Source organism: Rhipicephalus microplus, unplaced genomic scaffold (genome assembly GCF_043290135.1).
Source record: "Rhipicephalus microplus isolate Deutch F79 unplaced genomic scaffold, USDA_Rmic scaffold_41, whole genome shotgun sequence".
Taxonomy (NCBI): domain Eukaryota; kingdom Metazoa; phylum Arthropoda; class Arachnida; order Ixodida; family Ixodidae; genus Rhipicephalus; species Rhipicephalus microplus.
The window spans coordinates 1592021-1611363 of NW_027464614.1; the positions used below are offsets into that span (position 1 = coordinate 1592021).

Consider the following 19343-nt stretch of genomic DNA (forward strand, 5'->3'; position numbering starts at 1 on the left):
CATGTCCTCGTCTCACTATACACAATAATATGCGAAGCTCAAACTCTTAGACAGCATATTGAGGTGTGCTGGGTGCCAGGGCACCACGACATCCATGGAAGTGTGTTGGCGGATCAACTAGCAGCATCTACCCAGGAAAGCGCTGCCAATACATCCATAGCTATTCCTGCACTTGACATGAAGCCATATCTTAAACGAAAGGCAGCGGCTATGGGACAGACAAACGCAGAAAAAACGTCATCTGATAAAGGCACATCTAGGGAGCTGGTCGTCAGTTTCGATATCACGCCACACACAAGTCACACTCGCCAGATTAAGTATAGGATACGCGCACATTGTCCAGTGATGATACACCTTTATGAGATAAGTGCGGTGAACCACTCACTGTCATTCACATCTTCATTCAATGCGCTGAGTTAGACACCATTAGAAAAAATCACTTTCGTTAGCTTCCCGCAAACAAACTCCTGTGTATCTTCAAATACGTAAAGACCGATTTTGAAATATGAGTCATTGTTTGCATTTTTAAATGATATTCATAGCTTTCATGTCATATATCAAGAAAATCCATAGGACGGCCTCTCCACAGAGGCTGTTTTTGCGGTACCTACTAGCAGGAGCACCCGCTTCCTTATTGACTTTGGCAACAAAAACCTTGAGGAAGCATACTTGCCTTTTTTCCCGATCGCTCACTTGTACGTACCATTGTTATTTGGAAATTATCCCACACCCTTGGATCACACCACATATCAATGCCATAAATTTATAATCTATACACACCATTTATGCTTGCATATAGCACGTGCTTTCAGGCCTCTATACAGGCACAATTCACCCTATCATCGCAATCATTGGTCATTCCTTACATAAATAAAGGGCATGGCGCTTTTTGGCCACGTATGGCCCTCGCGCCTCTAACCTCCACTAATCATCAGTTATCATCATTCTTACCAGATTTCTTTCTTCAACAGTCAAAACGTAAATTGCTGCATACTAATATTGGTATTCACGCTCTAATTTTTTTATCGAAATGTACCTTGAAAAGCCGAACACGCTGGTTCAGCCGACAAAAAAATGCGGCTAGCAGATGACAAACAAAAGTGTACATGACGTGTGTGCCTTGTGAAAAGAGTGTATCGCAAAGTACGTGCACCGCATGTGCAGTGCTTCTGCCGATGTGCATTACGCGACGCTTATAGTGAGTTCGCGTGTTCAACCCAAGAGTGCTCTCCCCCTGTACGTGTATTTTCACTTATCTTGTGAATGAAAGACCGCATTCTTGCGAAACCACTTTACGACACCGAGAATTCTTTTTATCCAATGGCCACTCAAACACGGCCACTCACAGAGGTGGTCGCTCACGCGTACATAACGCATCGCCTGCGTGAGATAAACGCAAAAGCCAGTTCGGCACACTTCATAAACTCTTCACAAGAGGAAGAGGCAGTGGTCGCATTTGTACGCGGAACATCTCGTGTCTGTCGCTGTAAGCCTTTGGCAATAAAACACGCTCAGAAGGGAACGCTCTTCAAGAGACGGCCTCGATCATACCTTATGAACGAAAGAGAAAAATAAAGCAAACATCACACGCTCTCTCTGTGGATAGAAGGCCAACGCTAAGTGAGCTATCACCTGCTTTCTTCGCCAAATAGTACTAGGCGAGACGCAGGTCGGCTTGCAAGCAAAATTATGTGGACGTCGCAAACTTACCTACGGTCTAGGGCTATAGTTTTGCTCTTCTGCCTCTATGTCTATGGAACCAACAAAGAGCCGAATATGGTACCCGGTCGAAGTGTGATCGTGCACTTATTTGAGTGGAGGTTCGACGACATTGCCGAAGAATGCGAGAGGTTTCTTGGACCGCGTGGCTACGGCGGTGTTCAGGCAAGTCGCACATTTTGTCGTCATGCTTATAATTACCTCGTAACACATGTACACTTTTCACACATCCTTATACAGACCAAAAATTTTTCTACCACCATGCGTTAGCGACTACTTCGTTATATTCTTTAAAGAGCCTATACGTTACGGTTGAATCGGAGTTCCTCGGATTGTACATGTAGCATGCTGTGAGAAAGTTACATCTGAGGCATAGGCAGATAGATAGATAGATAGATAGATAGATAGATAGATAAATAGATAGATAGATAGATAGATAGATAGATACGCCTACAAGCAACATCAATGGTAAACACACCAGAGAATACGACGTTGCGGTCATGATTTATGTATTCAGTCTATAACTTAAACGATGTGCCACTGGAGCATTGGAGCATGATCTATTAGTTGTTGGAAAATAAAAAAAAGCCTTAGTAGCTGTCAGCTCGTGTGAATAGAATGCACTTGGTTCATGTTGCTTTCGGCGTACCTTATATACCTAACGTAAGATTTTAGCCAAGCTATGTGGGCCAACCTGCATACAGACCCTTGCTTAGCCGACGGAAAAAAGGCGGACCAGCATTCAGGCCCCCTCTACCCTGCCCGCCTGAAATTGTGCGGTCTTGCTTATTGACATATACACACACACACATACAAACGCAGCCACGAACCAACATAAAGTGCGGCTGAACACGCCACCCGCGCCTCCTAGCCCCAAAAAATTGTTAGCTATGCTAGTGTTGCAGGGGGCTCTGTCGTCTTTGCCCACACCTGTCGTCTTTGCCCACAAGTTATGCTTAGTAACTGAGGGTCTTTGCCGCACCTAGACGTTCACTTAAATTAGTTATCAAAAAAAACAGTACAACCGTTTTTATAGTGTTATCAGGACGTTTGTTTAAATAAAGCGCGTTATCGCCTTTAATGCATGGCATTTTTCTCTTACACGTTTTTTAAAAAAGTCCCAAATTAACACGTTATTTAGAATATTAATATTCGATGTTTAGGACCACGATTAAAGCGTTATTGAACCAGCGTGCGCCGAACGTGCAGGGGGGTGTCGTACATTGCATACACAAGCTTGATCGTTATTCGGTTGATTTTCGTTACACCTTGGCTCATACCAATTTTTTGTTATCAGAATAATTATGAATATATCACGGCCCACAAAGTCGTCCACAGCTACGTAAAATCGTCACTAAATGAAGAAAAAAAAATGCCAGGCTTCCACGGAACGCGCAGCACAGTCGCGAAAGCTGGTAGAGAAGCCTTAAATAGACTTTTCTGAACATTGTTTTGGTAGGTGCTACAAGCACGATTGCTGTGTACCCACTACGCAATAAATAAGCATACTTTATGAGTAGTGGGCCGGCATTCATTATGCTATCTTCAGTCATTCTTCAGAGAATCCTGATGTACACCACACATTTGCGAGAAATTTTGTTCTAATTTTTCGTGCAGTGGTTGACGAAGATGAAGAATTAGGTCTGAATTTTGGGTATGCTCTGCAATTATTAGGTAATCAATAAAAAGCCTTGTGATCGGTTGCAGCGTTGGATGACCCACTCGTTACGCAATTCGCATTGTGTGACGCCTGGTTGTTCCTATGCTATTTAAAACGCTTCAATACTCATATTAACGCGCTTCCTTTCCCAACATCAAGCCTGCCTATAGGGCAAGTTTGCAAGCGAGTTCCAAGCTCCGGCATGGCTCGGTGGCACAATACTGCGCTGGCACGCAGGGGACCCGAGTTCGTATCGCACTACGCCTTTTGTGTTTTTATTTACTGAGATTTATTTCTTATTTTGTGTGATAGTAGTTACCGACACCGGCGGCGACGGACAACTACAGCACCGCACGTGACCGGTGTTGTGATCCCACAACAGCTTTCGTTGTAATATCACTTAACGACAGAGCGAATCGCCATAGCTCTGCGAACATGTTTATGGCAATCACGAGCTGCAACATGGCTTGCGCAGCCTCCGTAACGACATTTCGTACGTTACAGCACGACGTTTGGCTTTGCACGCTTGCGCACAAGTGCTGTTTATGCGCACATGGATAAACGCGGCGCTCTTACGAGAGTAACGCCATTGCTGACGCCAAGTATGCTGTGCTAGAACATTATATTGGCATATCAGTGATGCTTTTAACGAGGAATTTCATAGAATAGAAATTTTCACAGCATTAGGAAGACATGAGTTTTGTAGAATTTATAAAGCTAATTAACATGGAAGGTGGTGTTACCATGAGCGGTCTGTTTCCTGACCACTAACATGACACATAAACAATTAGGAGGGCGTCCAAACTGCCCAATGGAATGACTAGTTCACTTTAGATTGGCTTCATGTGCAGAACTTCAGCATGACAAGGGCGGGGTGAGAAACTAAAATGTACAAAAGCCTACAATCCCCGACAGCTGCGAAGAGCCACTTTTTATTAAGTTACGTGTTTGCGTGATTGAACACCTCCTGTGCATAGCACTCGTTAAAAAAAGCGGACAAAGGCGTTACGGAACAAAATCGAGCAGGCCTGCTCTCCATGAAATTTCAAAATTAGGATATTATTTTCGAATGGTTCATTTTGAGATGTACAGGGTTGCGAAGAGCTTTTTTCTTTTTGGCTCTAACTGTTTGTATTTATCATCAAATTCTAGAAAGCTACTGGTTTTACGGATATGCGCAGCTTTGCATGACGTGCATGAGTATCAAAGTAGATAATGTATGGTTTTGCTCAACCGCCTAATACATCTTTGATTACCGGCACCGCTAACAGGTGTCTAATGTTTTAGAGGTGAGTACCGTGCATGTTCGTCGCTTATTTAATAACAGCTAATAAAGAAGCCGAGTTGGATACACTTCTTTCTGAGGCCTCCCATAAAAATTTGTCTCCGTCGATGAGGTTTGGTAATAAAGAAAAGGCGCAGTGCATATACCAGCTACCATGACGTAAGACGGATTCAATCCACCTTAACCTGCACTTTTGCTTGGCTCGAAGCCTTCGTCTCTTCTCACACTGTGCATTCAGCAGAACACAGAAGTTAATACTAAGCCTTCTAGGTATGAGAGCGAAACCAAATACCGCGCTCCTCGATATGACTTTACCCATACATACAGGCATGGACATGCCCAGTATACAGAAAGTCACAGCTTTGCCGCAAAGACGAAGCAATGAATGCGATAGCAACAAATTGGAAGGTCACGCGCAGAATGACAAGCAGATTGAAACGTGCCCCGCGTTTCTCACGCAAAAATGACGCACAAAACGTACCTACAGGTACAGATGAACGTGAATAAGCGTCTCAGTTGTTACTTCGCTGTATCTGAAAAGCGCGCCCTTTTCGCAAATGGAGGCTGTGCAACAATTGCAGTGACCTTCGTGCGCCCGGAAACTACAACAGAACCGCGCTGGCAAAATCCAAAGGCTAGCCAAGATGTACGATCATCCTCACTGCAAGATAGAGGAGAACCACGCCGAGGGAGGCGCTGCGGAGCGTGGCGCTGTCAGTCAATGTTGGGAGAAAACTGGTTACTCAAGTGTTGGCCCCTCCGCTGTCCCTTTCAACCTACTTGAAAACGCGTTGCTTTGCTCGTACGCTGCACGCGTTCTGCACGTGTTTTTGAGAGTCTCGCGTCGCGCGCGGTTATGATGTATGCGCTCTGTCCGCATTTATTAGGATGCCGCAATTGAGGATTTTTTTTGGTGGGAGGAATTTGGTGAAAGGGCAGCGAAGCAAGTAGTAGCAGACGACGCCGTCCTCGTCAGAGCGAAGTGCGTTTCGCAAGTGAAAGACGGCGCTGTTTACGACGTTGGAGGTGAATAAAACTTTCTGCACGTTCATAATTATATACCTGTTTTATTTGGTTTACTGTGTGTACTATGCACTATGTTTGTTACTGGATGCATGGGTAAGGCCGCTCCTCGTGCTTTAGGTTAAGCGGTTCTTGCGCTGTGACTGCTATTAGTTGGGATACCTTAATCTACCAGCACCGACCCAAGTTATCGTGCGGTGTATACACAGCATTTCAAAAATAAATGGTCGTTCTGGGGCTTCTTTCTCACCCACAAGGAAAATTGACATCTATCTCGCGTGTCTTTCCTTGCATTATCACCGTTCTCATCGCGGGTACTTTGAGTTCACGAACAGCGTGCGTACCATCATGATGAGCGCCCAGCTTTCAGAGAAACTTTTTTGTGTGTGTCTAATCTGCAGGGGAAGAGCGCATTGCTATAAAGACATTTTATCTTGGTCACGTATCAAAAATGCACCGTGTTGTTCGGGCGGCCCCTGCACACTCAGTAACAACTTGTTCACTGTATCTGCCAACGGACGTGCAACAACGGCTAATGCATTTTTTTTCTTTTTTTCATAGTTCTCGTGGTCTTGTACACTCAAGCGGGAGCGTCGCATCTCCAGCGGCAAATGTAATTACATCGATGGCGTCTCTAGCGATTCTAAATAGATTGAAAGCGAGTCATATACATCGAGGAAAACAGAGTTCTCTTCATCTTGCATTGCTGCGTCGTCTTGAGCAATACCTTGTGGCACAGCCTGCTCCACAGAATTTTGTGCTGATCCGGCTGCCCTCACAGAGTGACGCTTCCACCTAAGCAAAATAAAGTTGTGACAGAGATTAGATCGTGCCGTTCACAACAATGTTCATACGTTGGAGTTTTTTTTATGCAGATATTGTACGGTGATCATCATTGAGCATATCTGTAGTGCGGCTGATAATAATAGTTTTTTTATCATCTTCAAGTATAAATTGTACAAGAAGTCTGAAATTGAGTAGACGCGGTTTCCGTGATGCTGTTAGTAACGCCTTACATTCACAAAATAAAACAAGTACTGCATACGAAACCAAACTCTATAAAAACATGTACGATGGCAAAACGCCCCATTAAAAAAAAACTACAATTGTGTACATCTGTGTGCACAGAAACGCTTCATACATGAACTTCACGGAGACAGCTGCGTATGAAAATTTATTGATTAAATATTTTGCATTGTCTGTTGCGTCAGTCGTTTCTACTTTGTACTAAAGCTATTAAAGAAGTAATGTGCTTGTTACTAACCGCGTTCCAATCTTACCCTTAACAAGTAACGGTGCTAAAGTGCCTTGTTCGATCAAAACCCTTCTATTTTCGCTTGACTTGATAATTGCGCATACGCGGAACGAATTCTCGCTGAGCTTGAAACGAGGAATCAAGAGTCCTCAGAAAATGCTTTAAAATGCATAGATAGTTATGCGCTTCACTGCCTATCATACCTCTGCGCCGTTTCCACGTGATGTGCCCGTTTCTTGTAAGCCGCTGGAAACACTGTCGGCACATAAGACGGGTGCAGACTTGAGTCATTTTTGCAGTTTCTCACAAAATGTCTGCTACAAATCATTGTCCAAGCTTTTGGCAATCACACACTTCCGTCAGCGCTGCGTAGATATAAAATATATAACAACACATCAACAATACCACACGTGTACACAGCTTCAACTACTACGTCTCCAACAATATCGAATAATAGTAGCAGCATAAAATATTTGTTCGCTATTTTTAAGAGCGTTCTAAAGACGGACGTTGAAAATTTATACTTTCAAGATGGGGACGTGCATGTCTCCGTAACTCGATAGATTAGAGGAACGGTGGCGCAGAAATTAACAGCTGTTATTTTTAATGCACTGTGGGCCTGCTAATGTATATGAAGAAAATGTTTCTTACTTTTTTCGGCGCACTGCTTTAATCCATTACTGTCGTTTGTTTGTTTCGTACCATCGGTTTGGAAATCGGTAGAATTTTACTGGTGGAGTCAACCCCTTCGTGTTTGCATGGTATTGTGACTGTTGACGACGCCGTAATAGTTTCCCCTTTTCTGTTGGGGTGACATCGCGGTACGAGGGACGTTTCACGTGCAGCGCACGCTTCGCAAATGCGTGGAAGCCAAAAGGAGCGGAAGGGTCGGAAGACGCTACTGTTGTGCGCTTTTTCTGGCAGGGGAAAGGCAATCGCTGGCGTCACCGCGCAAACTTGAGCGGGTCTCCCCTATAAGGGCGCGTGATCGAGCGTACACCCCTTTTTCCCCACGTGGGCCAAAGTACGCGTGAGCGCTAAGAGCCGCCGCACGCTCACTGCGCCATGTTGCTGATAATGCTAAAAATACAACAGCCCCCCCCCCCCCGAGATACCAGGAAACAGCGGTGAGTGGTAGATATAAATAGCTTGCCGTTTGTATGCCCTAGGAGGTACCCCACGGTGGTTCAGTGTTTAACGCCTCGCATTTACGACGCGCAGGTTGCACGTTCGATGCCACGTTGCGTTTCTTGCATGTATATATATATATATATATATATATATATATATATATATATACGGTGCATGACATCGACGCTGACGCCGGCGGCGAAATCCAGCCGAGAGCGTCAATGTAATTGCCATCGCAATAAAAGCTTGGCGAACGTAAGGCATATCTTCTGGCATGTCGGCTACGGAAGTAACAGCTAAAACTTGCAGGTGGCTCTACGCAGCTCCAACTTCAATAAAGAGTTTTTAGCTGTACAGCGGGCCCTCGTCGTGCCGGAGAGATTAGGCCTTTTAGTCCCGACGTGTGAGCAGCTTGCTGCGCACGAGCACACGCTCTAAAGTTGACAATAAGGATTTTGATCAGCCGATCTATCGTATTTGCCCCTCCTATGTTATCGGGGTTGAAAATACAAAAAAATATTAACCTTAGCAACTGTCACCATTTTATTCATTCTATTCTTTCATTATCCAGTTTTCCACGATTGATACCCTTGTGTTTATTTTAAAAAGACATCACCAGTAAATGAGCACGGTATGGCCTCCGTAGAGAAGGAGAAACGACCGTGATACGAAAGGTACCAGCCTGTCAGTTACAAAATTGAAACTCGCAGTGGAAACGAGACTCAATTCCGTGACATGGTTCGTCGCTGTAACAAAGCCGGCGTCAGGTTAGTGCGCACCTACACATTGCTGCTTTTTTTTGCTTAATGCTTTCATATTTCTTTTGTAGACATGTATTGTCAGGAAGCTCGTATTGTACGCGAAGGCTCTGATCAGAAGCATAGCAAACATAGTGATAGGGTCCTATTTAAAGAAAAAAAATTATGTCGATTTACTGTACTCGTGCTGCATGCAGACGCTGCAATGAAGAAAGGCAGATAAATTGTACTTCTGCGAGATTGCTTCTGGTATTAGCAAAATGGATAATTGTTCTAATAGTTTTCATAGGTGAGTTTCAAACCCGTTCTCACGGAATTTTCTTATCTGATGTATAACTTCTCATTTGTTTGATAATAGAACGCGCAGTTTTACGCTGCATGCCCACCGCGGTGGTCTAGTGGCTAAGGTACTCGGCTGCTGACCCACAGGTCGCGGGATCAAATCCCGGCTGCGGCGGCTGCATTTCCGATGAAGGTGGAAATGTTGTAGGCCCGTGTGCTCAGATTTGGGTGAATGTTAAAGAACCCCAGGTGGTCAAAATTTCCGGAGCCCTCCACTATGGCGTCTCTCATAATCATATCATGGTTTTGGGACGTTAAACGCCATATATCAATCAATCAATCAGTTTTACGCTGCATGCCTTAAGAGCGCAGTAGATGTCATTGTGTACACAGTGCACCTCCACTATAGGGATATAGCCTAGTGCATGCAATTCTATACTTCATGCAGTAGAGATGTAGCCAGTGGGCGGTAGTGCCAGTACTTGATAAGGTAGTTTATTTTTGACCTTACGTACAAATTCCACGAAAAAAAAATGAAGGCCCTTCTCACCTCACTGAGACACGAATGACCCGTAAAAGTAACTTCCTCAGCCACTCTCATGTGCTGAAAAGTTTGGCGTCATGAGTGCCGGCCTTTACTCACCGCGTCTTCTACGCACTGCCAAACGTCTTTCTTGTTTTTGTTGTAGTTGGTGCCTTTTTTTAAGTGATGACATCGCACAAACCTATGAAAGCAGTGTGTGCTGGAACAGCATATAATTGAGGTTCTTTAGGACACGTTGGCGGGTTAGTTGGCAAGGATTCATAAGTAACACGCCGAAGCGCAACACGACAGGGCCTCAAAAAACACGACACACACACAGCGGGTAGGTTCACCTTCACCGCCAGTCTAGCCCCAATATGCTCTGTGCGCTGTGGTGTAGGAACGTCAGTTTAGTGGCCGCCTGACTCGCTGCCTTGTCGTAACCATGTCGTAAACGATGATTTGTCTGTGAGAACCACCTTTTATCCCTGTGGTCCTCGGTCTATTCTTGATGCGACCTTGCAAACTCGAGGTGCTTTCGCTTGTTTGCCTTGCTTGCACTTGGCCTCTTAACCACTGTTTACAATTTTAGGCGATGAGTCGCAGTCGTACGAGCACATCAGCCATGTTTTTTAGTTCCTTTCACACTTGCAGTTTAACTGTTTACAGCTGCGACTGAAACGTTATGTGCTAACGTTTTTTAGACACGTTCGGGTGCACTTTGCGGGGAGTATCCTTTATTTTTCCCTTTTCTATATGCTTGCATGATACAGTTAACTGCTGATAGAAGCTGAGTTTTCCTCGCAAATATACGTCATTTGCTGTTGTCTTGTAGGCTGAGATGCACAATGTGGACGCGACATTGCTCTGTTCGTAATTATTGGCAGGAACGTTCTGTATGCTTCCAAGACTGCTACCACTCTGATGTCTAGCGAGTGTGTGAATAGGCAACAAAATATAAAGGCAACAGAGCTGTCCTGTGCAATAAGTTCGATACGACAAAAGCACGTAAAATGGCAGGCTTCCTCAAGAGCACCCCCTCCTCCCTCAGATAAATGAAAGGACAATGATCAAGATATTGTAAGGTTGAAGTAATAGTGTGTACCCACAAAGTGCCTCAAGAAGAAAAGACGAACAAATCACAAGCGGTTTGCGTCAGACCTTTTCGTCATGGGTGGGGGGGGGAGTCATATGTGTTTGTGTTATGACATTACCTTGAGCGCAATCTACAAACTAAGTGCAAATTAACTCTTTCTTGTTTTCCTCTTCAGATAATACCACATATAGTGGTTTCATCTCGTGCTTTCATATTGTTATGGATAAGACGCGACGCCGTATCGACGAGGCTGTGGATGAGATGTAATTAAAACCAGCAGTAATGGCGAGACCGGTTCACCAGCGGTCGAGCGGAGACCACCCTTCGTCCTCTTCGTCAGGCACACACGCGCATCGTCCCACGAAATGTCAACATGCATGTAGCATAATCCCCGGCGGCAGAAGCGCCGTCTCGGCGAATCTAGATGTCAACGTCAGCGGGAGAGTGGTATAGTTCCAAGCGTGCCACATGTACGATATCGGTGGTCGGTGAGGCAGTTGAATGCGATGGGGCAGCAGGGGCAATTTGGTATGTCAGAGGAGTAATTTCACAAAACACTCACTATGGGTCCGTGTAGCGGGAAATAGGTTTTTCCGACAAGCCGACTTGACGGGTCGGGGACCACAGCAGCACCAATTATGCGGGTAAAAAGTGCACGTCGCGGTGCCGTTGATCGTACAAACACTGCTTGTTTTCTTAAGAGGCCAGAAAGCGAGTGCGGGTGATTTCGCGTGAAGGGCAGCCCGAGTACTAGCGTCAAGGGCATATTTGCTGGTCAGTGTTGTTGTAGACGGAATGACTGCATCTAGGGGTAATGTAGGTTCTCGGCTGAACAACAGAAAAAATGGGGAGTGAGCGGCAGTGTTATGGCGAGAAGAATTATAGGCAAATGTGACGTACGGCAACGTGAGGTCCCTGTCAGTCTGGTTGGCAGAAACTTACTTAGCGAGCGTGTTTGTAAGAGTTCCGTTTAGACGCTCCGTGAGTTCATTGGTTTGCGGCTAGTATGACGTAGTCAGCTTGTGTCACGTTTGACATGATTGCAAGATGGCGGCTATTACCTTCGACAAAAAGGTGCAGCCACGGTCTGTAAGCAGCTGCCCTGGGGCTACCGGTTGCAAAATCACCTCCTTGAGGAGGAAGTCGGTGACATCTGTGGCGCAGCTTGTTGCAAGAGTTCGTGTGATGGCATAACGCGTGGAGTAGTCGGTGGCCGTGGCTACCTACTTGTTACCCGAGGAAGACAAGAGAAAAGGGCCAAGTAGGTCCAAGCCAACACGGAAGAGTGGTTCTGATGGTTCAACACGGAAGAGTGGTCAAGTGGTTGAAGGCATCCGGCGGGAAGTGTCGATGGTGTTTTGCGGCGCTGGCATTTCTCACAAGCCGCAACGTATCTTCTGACTGAGCGTGCAAGCCCTGATCAAATTAAGTGTCGGCGTATTTGGTCGTAAGTGCATGACACACCAAGGTGACCAGCAGTCGGAAGGTAATGAAATTCAAGTAGAACTTCCGAGCTAAGGTGTTTCGGAATGACAAGCAGCAGGGCCGGTCTATTCGGCTCAAAACATTGGCGGTATAATACACCACCATAGAGCACGAATGAGCGATGGGACTGATTGGAAGAAGGTGATTCGAGGCGCTCAATGATAGCACGCAAGGACGCATCAAGGACGCTCGTCACAAATGCATGTCGTTTGTGAAAGAGAAAAGACGCCAGGCTCGGTGTCGGTGTCAGGCATAGAGCTCGACTCAGCAACCGGGTAGCGGGACAGGCAGTCTCCGTCTCGATGTAGGCATCCGGAATAGTACGCCACCGCGTAGGTATACTCTTGCAGTCGCAGAGCCCCGCGCGCGAGCCGGTCAGTAGGATCCTTCAGTGACGAAAGCCAACACAGCGCATGGTGGTCCGTTATTACCGAGAAACTCGTGCCATATAAATATGGGCGGAACTTCGTGACTGCCCAAACAAGAGTAAGACATTCACGCTCTGTTATTGAATAGCTGTGCTCGGCAGCTGTGTGAAGGCGGCTAGCGTAGGCGATGACTCGGTCGTATCCCCGCTGGCGTTGGGCTTGGACGGCTCCAATCCCGTGACCACTCGCATCGTTTGTAACTTTTGTTGGAGCGGACGGTTCAAAGTGGGCCAATATAGGTGAAGTCGTGAGGATGGTGATGAGTTGAGAAAAAGCGGCAGCTTGAGCGGAACCACCCGTAAAAGTCACGTTTTTCTTCAGGAGTTCGGTGAGTAATCGAGTGATCGTTGCAAAATCTTTGACGAACCTTCTAAAATAGAAACAAAGTCCCACAAATCTGCGGACGTCCTTGACAGACTGGGGTATACTGCTCGTGATGGCACGAATTTTGATTGATTGATATGTGGGGTTTAACGTCCCAAAACCACTATATGATTACGAGAGACGCCGTAGTGAAGGGCTCCGGAAATTTATTCCACCTGGGGTTCTTTAACGTGCTGGCACGAATTTTCTGTGAGTCAGGCTGCACACCTGATGCGTCGACAAGGTGGCCCAACACCGTAATCTGCTGGCGGCCAAAACGACATTTCGATGAGTTTGGTTGAAGACCAGCAGTGCGGCAGATGTCGAGAACCGCTGACAAATGCTGGAGCTGTGTCTCAAATGTAGGCGAATATACAATGACATCCTTCCAGGTAACACAGGCATGTTGACCACTTAAACCCTTGCAATAGCGATTCCATCATACGCTCAACTGTGGCTGGGTCGTTGCATAGCCACACCGGCATCACCGTGAATTAGTATAGGCCACCGGGAGTTACAAAAACAGTCTTTTCTTGCTCTTTCTCGTTCACCGCAATCTGCCAATAGCTAGAACGTAGGTCGATTGAAGAAAAGTATCGTGCGCCATGAAGCCAATCGAGGACGTCATCAATTCGGGGCAAATGGTAAACATCCTTTTTCGTGATTCGATTAATATAGTGGTAATCAACGCAGAAGCGCCACGTGTCATCTTTCTTTTTACGAGCACAACAGGAGGTGCCCAAGGGCTCGAGGAGGGTTCAATAATTCCTTTGGCTAGCATCTTGTTGACTTTTTCTTGAATTACCTTACGCTCCATGGCATACACCTGGTATGGTCGGCCAATAAATGGGAGGAGAATCAGCTGTAATAATGCGGTGCTTCACGAGGAAAATCTGATCGAGTGGAATGCGGTCGATGTCAAATATTTCGCGGTATGAAGCCATAGGGCGGAATAGGGCGTCGGACTGCTCAGGTTTGAGTTTCAAATAGATCATGGGGCGCAAGGCCGCATCGAGGGATGTGGCATCCTGCGGGCGACATGGAAGATCGGAGCATGCGTCAGCTGCAAATGCGGCGACGTGGGCGTCTATTAAGGGTCGAAGCGTGGCGACTGAAATTCTGTGTGGTAGTACTTGCTGCGTGAAACCAAAATTTATAATTAGCAGACATGTTCGGTTAGAGGCCATGGTTACGACGGAGTGTGGCACAGTGATGTCGCGCGCCAGGAGAACATCAGTAATAGGCGTATCGACATAATCACCTTCAACAACAGGTGAACTTGTTGCCAATTCCATGAATTTGAGGGCTTCTGGCAGTATCCGACTGAAGTTTGTGATACAAAGACTTTCGGCAGCTCGGGGCGAGAATCTGGAAGAAGAGGTATTTCTAAACAGAGAGTGCCGGCGGAACAGTCGATCAGGGCCGAATGTGTCGATAAGAAGTTTATCCCGAAGACGACGTTATGAGGGCAATTGTCGAGCACGGTAAATAAAACAGGAACATGGCGGCCGGCAAGGCTAATACGTGTTGTACACATTCCAATGACGGCCAAACTTCCATCATCGGCGACATGAACGGCTTTTGTTGCGGCAAAAATGAGTACTTTTTAGGGGCGAAGCTCCTTAGGGCGTGGGCTGTGCGTCCCCTGTAGCCTGTATGTAGCCACCTCTAGTTTAGTTCTTGCAGTGTTCACTAGATGGCGGCACCGTCCCCTGTATCTAGCCACCTCTAGTTTAGTTCTTGCAGTGTTCACTAGATGGCGGTACCGTTTCCTGTATGTAGCCACCTCTCGTTTAGTTCTTGTAGTGTTTACTAGATGGTGGTACTTGTAGCTGATGATGAAAAGATGCAAGATGTTATAAACTAGAAAGCGGTACTTGTAGTTGATGAAAGACGCGAGATCTTATAAAATATGAATGATGTCACATATGGCGCGTGTCGTTGGTTGAAGGCAATCGTTCGATTTAGTGCGGCGACGTACGCTAGGGGGAGCGATGTAATAAAATCAAGTGGGCAAAATGTACAGAGGATTTATGGTTTACCAGGTTTCCCTCCGGAGCTTCGCCCACTCATCATCATTCACTTCGTGGATATGGCGGAATTTTTTTGAGGCGGTGACAGAGACGAGCACTCAATATAGACACCTGAGCTCCAGTGTCAAATAAAGCCGTCAAAGAAAGACCGTCCCCGCGCACTTCCAGCAAAATCTTATTAGTAGGGAGCGTCAACGAAGGATTTGGGTCACTCGCACTTGATGCAGCACTACCTCCAGGAGCTGAATAATCTAGTTTTCCGTCCGGGAAGATCCAGAGTTAGTCGACGATGGATAGCGGCGGGGTTGGGGCGACGGAGAACAGTGGCGTTGCGGTGACGGTGAATGAGAGGTAGAGCGGCTGTTAGGTGCGTCGGAAGCAGAATACTCACGGCTGGGCGGATACTGACGGGGGTCCGCGTATGATCAAGGAGAGGATGAAAATTGGCTCCAATGGTGGGGCATGCAAGTTTGCGACAGTAGTGGGAGAAATGGAGACAGCGGAAGCAGATTGGCTTGTCGTCTGCTGTTCTCCATTTCGTCAGATTGTGGGATCGCGGAAGAAAATATGAGTCACGGCGCGGTACATTTATTGTCATCGGTCCGGAGGCGGGTCGGGAAACAGAGCAGGTCACATGAAAACCGAGCTTTTGCAACTTTTTGCCTCACGACGGCTTGAATAACAGAGACCGCCTGAGGTGTTTGTTCGGTGCCATGGTCGAGTGGAAGTGAAGAAAATGGCGCCGGATTTGACGACTGAAGTTCCCGTCGAACTATACGTGTCACGTTCTCTTGTATGGAGGATGCGGCACTGAGATCGGTGCAGGTAGATGTAACAGCCATGTTTGGTAGCCGCGTAAGTTGAGGCAGTGCATGGCGGCTTTTGGTTTTTTCGAAGTGGCGGCATTCTTTAATAATCACATCGACGGTCCTGACGTTAGTGTACACGAGCAAGTTGAAAGCCTCGTCCACAATGACCTTGAATATGTGACTCACCTTGTCACTCTCTGTCATTTGCTCGTCCACGTTCCGGCACGACGCGAGCATGTCGTGTATGTACGAGACATACGACTCAGTTGCAGAGACTGCACGCGAGTGCCGAGTTTTTTTCGCGCTTCCATTTGGCGACCAGACTGGTCCTCAATGATGTCGCGAAGTCGCTCCTTGATGATATCCCAACTGGTGATTTCGGTCTCATGGGCATCGAACCAAACACGTGGGGTGCCGTCCAAATAAAAGATTACGTTGGCGAGCATCATGGTAGGGTCCCATCGGTGTGTCTGGCTAACACGCTCGTACATACGGAGCCAAGGAGTAGTCAACGTCAAGCCCAAGTTGTGCGGAGAGTGTACCGGAATCACGCGGGTAGGGCATCGTCAAGTATGTCGTGGCTGGAGCTACAGATGGAGTCGCTGATGGGCTGTTGTCATTGGTAGCCATGGTTGTAGACTGAACGATGCGGCAACTGCGAGGCTTCTTGGTGAGGACGGCGAACGTTCCACATCCACCAAATATGTTACGGATAAGACGCGACGCCGTATCGACAAGGCTGTGGATGAGATGTACTTAAAACCAGCAGTAATAGTGTGACCGGTTCACCAGCGAACGAGCGATGACCACCCTTTGTGCTCTTCGTCAGACACACACGTGCATCGTCCCACAAAATGTCAACATGTATGTAGCAATATAAAAGATCGTCAACCTTGAGTGCAAAATAAATAGTTTTGCTTTCAAAAGTCGCAAGCGTATCTTCAACGCCTGTCATTGAGCTCTTATTGATTGCCAAAGTATCCAATGTCATGTTGATAGGTTGAGAAGTTTTCTCGATACCCCTTTTAAAGCATTTGCGTCAGTATACTTGTGGATTTCAGTCAAGACTTCCTGATTACAAAAGAGATTACTTCACTTCCAGCAAGCACAGGTGCACACACATTACCTCACCACGTTGGCGCAACTAGAAACACAAGAAATATTTGGTTACTTTTCTGACACTTGTCAAATGATTTTTTCACCCTTATCAAAAAGACGAAAGTGATAATAAACATGCCCACGGCGGAGTCGTCATGCCCAATACTGTTTTCAGTCATGTCTAGCTCCTTGTAGGTGTGCTCTTTCGGTAACTTTGGTGTGGCTGATGCATCCCGAAGAAGGGTTCGAGCGAGTCGCTTCTGCTGTTCAAGAAAGGTGCCTTAACACAGCTTGCCCAGTGGTTTTTTCGTATACAGTCGGCCGACGATAGACCCGTCAGTCTGGATGCGGTGTGATTGTGTGCCACGATATTGTCCGCAAAAACGTCGCATGAAGCGGAAGACCAAACATCTGGAATAGGAAGACGTAACAATTGCTCGACTTCTTGGCTATTGAGTCAAGCTGGCTTATTATATGCGTAAGAAAATTAACAAAATACTTATTGCATTGCCCTACTTCTTGTGAGTAATTTGCCTCAAATAAGTGAAAATATATCCTATTCATACTTAAACCTCGAAAGGCTAACAAATACAACTACCATAGTTTTCTTGGCTGTCGGGCCGGATTCACTGCCTTGCTGAGATTCACTGGTGCAATTCTTCCATCCCTCTGCGACGACCCTCTTTCCCTATCTCCACCCAATATTTGATGTATCTTGTCGAATGCCCAAGCGTTGTTGACCTGCCACTGAACCAATATAATTTATCAAAAGGATGAAGTGATAGAATCGGGGGCACTAATTTATTCCTGCTAAACGCGGAGAAATATTCACACGCGCCTTTATTGTTCCCACTTTTTGTTTGATTTGGTTTTCGCCCACAGAGCCTGGCTCTGGAATGCTCAGCGCAAACTACAAAGTTAGCAAAGGTTCTCCACCAGCAAGACGCGAACACTCGAGATTATTCCAAAGCTTGCGCAAAGACCCGTGATCACTGATAAGGCTGATATATTCAACATTACCCCTATAATTCGCGACGCGCTTGGCTGCTTGTCAGTTGATCGACGGCCGACGCTCCGTTCACCGATCTCAGAGCCAGTGTCTTGCTCACTTTACGTGGCCACAAGCTCAGCCCAACGAACTGTTCAACCTGAAGACCCACCCGTGTACTCAGATTTGGGTGCACGTTAAAGAACCCCAGGTGGTCGAAATTTCCGGAGCCCTCCACTACGGCGTCTCTCATAATCAAATAGTGGTTTTGGGACGTTAAACCCCACAAATCAATCAATCAATCAATCAATCAATCAATCAATCAATCAACCTGAAGACCCAGTCTTCTCTCTTCAAACTTGCAGCGCCTAGAACCTTTCCAAGCCACCAGAGTGTTCACTTTTGGATACGTTTTTTTGTGTGTGGTTTCTACCCCGCCTCGGGCCTCAGATGCTGTTGCCCCTTTGGTTTTGAATGTAGATACAACAGTTTTATATAACCTTCCCTAGCTACCAACCAGCCAGAGCAGACCTAACAGGCAAGCACGTACTCGGGCAGATTCCAATAGATAAGAATCTGCACATTCGGGAAAGATCTAATAAGACGTCTACAAATATCACAATTTCGTTTTTTTTTTGTTTCCGCAGAGTGTACGTGGACGCCGCGCTTAATCACATGACTGGTCCTTTTCAATTAAAAAAAGGCACAGTGGGCAGCAGCTTCAAGTACGATGAATACAGCTATACTCTGCCGCACCGTAGGTTCCCGATGACTTCCACGCGAAAAGGCAGTGTAGCAGCAAGTTCGGTGGTATCGATAATTATGGAGACGTAAATCAGGTGAACGAAATGCGATGCTTAAGCTGTCTATAATAATACAATACAGGGCGTTCAGTGAAAACTGCTTCTAGCCTTTAACAATGCATAAAATGTAAATATTGCACATTTAGCAAGTACTCCCTGCAAAGATGTGTTGGTTGTTTCAAATATCAGTAGCCACACACAATCCGCAGTTTTTATTTTCACTCTATACCTGTTTTCGATAATGAACGCATTACGCACGTCATCAAAGACAGCTGTAACAGCCTTATTATATTTGCAATCTGCGAATAGGAAATTCTAAGTAAATCATACGCTGCACGTGTCCCCGTAAGAACGAACAGGTGGTCCTGAACACCATTCACGGTTTCCATTATATTTGCATTAGATAGGCATTTCTCACTCACAAGAACGTTTCTTAAGTTATTCTTGAAAAAATAGGGTGTATACCTTTGTAGCGGCCGGGAATGTCGGCTGCCGGAGGCAGTGAAAAAGGAGACGTGAAGCTGGTTTGGAGTTGCAGGGCAAAACTGTTTATTTCCACTCCGTGCGAGTGACGAGAGCTCCCCTCGACGAGGGAGAGAAGGAG

The 19343-nt window shown here is 46.2% G+C and overlaps 1 pseudogene; it reads left to right on the forward strand.

Annotated features, from left to right (window-relative positions):
* Positions 1 to 1671: 1671 nt before the first annotated feature.
* Positions 1672 to 18770, forward strand: LOC142786999 (alpha-amylase-like; annotated as a pseudogene).
* Positions 18771 to 19343: the final 573 nt, after the last annotated feature.